The sequence below is a fragment of the Prunus avium genome, unplaced genomic scaffold, assembly GCF_965620075.1.
Source record: "Prunus avium unplaced genomic scaffold, drPruAviu1.hap1.1 HAP1_SCAFFOLD_211, whole genome shotgun sequence".
NCBI classification, from domain to species: domain Eukaryota; kingdom Viridiplantae; phylum Streptophyta; class Magnoliopsida; order Rosales; family Rosaceae; genus Prunus; species Prunus avium.
In genome coordinates this window covers 32,501-35,000 of record NW_028276961.1, presented here as the reverse complement: position 1 = coordinate 35,000, position 2,500 = coordinate 32,501, and positions in this window count along the sequence as shown.

Sequence of the window (2,500 nt, the reverse complement as noted above, 5' to 3'; positions counted from 1 at the left end):
TTAGGACCTTCTCCAACTTACAAAATGATATTTAGGACCTTGCCTTGCCCTCACATGCCGTGCCCATTCAAGGCATTCCGAGAAAGTGAGGTTATTGGAGGCTTCGGATGGCGTGGCTTGCCTTGCCTTGCATTGGCATGCCATGCCCAAGTTGTGGCCTACACCAAGCCATTCAAGCCATGCGTTGCCTTACCTTGGAATTGCTCATCATCCAATGCATTCCGAGAAAGTGAGTGTAGGCGAGGCTAAGGATGGCTTGCCTTGCCTTGCCTTGCATTGGCATGCCATGCCCAAGTTGTGGCCTACACCAAGCCATTCAAGCCATGCGTTGCCTTACCTTGGAATTGCTCATCATCCAATGCATTCCGAGAAAGTGAGTGTAGGCGAGGCTAAGGATGGCTTGCCTCGCCTTGCCTTGGCATGCCGTGCCCATGATGTGGCCTTGACCAAGCCATTCAAGCCATGCGTTGCCTTCGCCTTGGCATGCCGTGGCCTTGCCTCGCCATGCGATGCATTCCGACAAAGTGACGCGAAGCGGAAGCCTATCATGGCGTAAAAATGTCGACAAAATTTTTCGACATTTGAATAATGGGGTTTGACAAGGTTTGAAAAATTCAATACAAATGGTAGGCTTGAATGTCGACAAAGTGACGCGAAGCGGAAGCCTACCACGGCGTAAAAATGTCGACAGAATTTTTCGGACCTTGTCCTGCCATGGGCTGCGCGCAGCATGCCGGCAGCCTGTGCGCAGCGTGCGCACAGCATGTCGGCAGCGTGCGCGCTGCTGAGACTGTCGACAGAAATTTTCGAAACTTGTCCTGCCATGCGCGCGCGCAGCGTGCGCACAGCATGCCGGCAGCGTGCGCACACCATGCCGGCAGCGTGCGCGCAGCTTGCGCGCAGCGTGCTGATTCTGTCGACAGTGAGGCTAGCGAAACTTGTCCTGCCATGGCGTGCGCGCAGCCTGTGCGCGCAGCTTGCGCATCTGTCGACAGTGAGGCTAGCGAACTTGTCCTGCCATGGCATGCGCTGTGCGCAGCCTGTGCGCAGCGTGCGCGCAGCTTGCGCATCTGTCGACAGTGAGGCTAGCGAAACTTGTCCTGCCATGGCATGCGCGCAGCGTGCGCGCAGTCTGTGCGCAGCGTGCGCGCAGCCTGTGCGCAGCGTGCGCGCAGCCTGTGCGCAGCGTGCGCGCAGCCTGTGCGCAGCGTGCACGCAGCCTGTGCGCAGCGTGCGCGCAGCCTGCGCATCTGTCGACAGTGAGGCTAGCGAAACTTGTCCTGCCATGGCATGCGCGCAGTCTGCGCGCAGCATGCGCGCAGCATGTGCGCAGCATGCCGGCAGCATGGTTCCAGGTTTTTTCAAATGTCGACAGAATTTTTCAAATCTTGTCAAACCCCGTTTTTATTGAAATTTCCTCGCACAATAAGCTCCCCATAAGTAGTCTATGATTTTTAGGACCTTCTCCAACTTACAAAACTAAAAAATTCCTCCCGGATTTGTTTTAATGATTTTTTCAATTTTACGACTTCTAAAAATAATAAAAAATACTTCCCGACTTCAAACATTTATGAAACTTTTTCCCATCATAGATTGCATGTTTCTTAGTATCCCTGCAAAAAATCACGTCCAAATACCTTGTATTGAATTATTTAGAGCCCATTATGACTCCTCGCGCATAGGTGATGTCTCTTCCTGTCAAAGGGCTAAATGCATAAAATGCTATATAGGGGGGTGTGTGTTGCCTGCATATGCATGGCAGCCCATGCCTTCCTAGCTGCAGCCCCCTTCCCCCACGCCACACCCATGTCATGTTGCCTCGATATGTTGCCTCGGTATTATGGGTTTGGTGTCGGGGTCGGGGGGCTGCCACCCATGGCGGTGGTGGCCGGAATCCGGCCTCCGCCACCACGCCGCCGCCATGGGTGAGGGAGGAAAAAAAAGGCGTGGAAAGTTGCGAAATGGGGTTGTCTAGGCTTTTTTTTGGCATGGGAGAGCATGGAGTGCTAGGAACTCCTTCTCAAATGCACGGGCATGTCGACCACAACCTCATTTCGCAACAACAACCACCCGTGTGGGGTGGCGGTGGGTGGATAGTCGCGGATTGGGGCTTGCCAAGCCAATGTTTTCAAAAAATTTCATCAAAATTAAAAACAAATGTTTTGTTGCCTTCGGATTTGTGGGCGAGCGGCGAGTCGGAGTGGAGCCGGTAAAGTTTAACCTCGGTGTGCACGGTTGTTTTTAGAAACTCAATCCAATGCCGGGGACGTTGAAAGTGACGCTCTTATGAGTTGCAAACCCGCAAGATTTAAAGAACCTTTTCAAAACAATTTCAAACCAACAAGATTTAAAAACAGAAATTTTCATCAAAATGAAAAACAAATGTTTTGTTGCCTTCGGACTAGTGGGCGAGCGGCGAGTCGGAGTGGAGCCGGTAAAGTTTAACCTCGGTGTGCACGGTTGTTTTTAGAAACTCAATCCAATGCCGGGGACGTTGAAA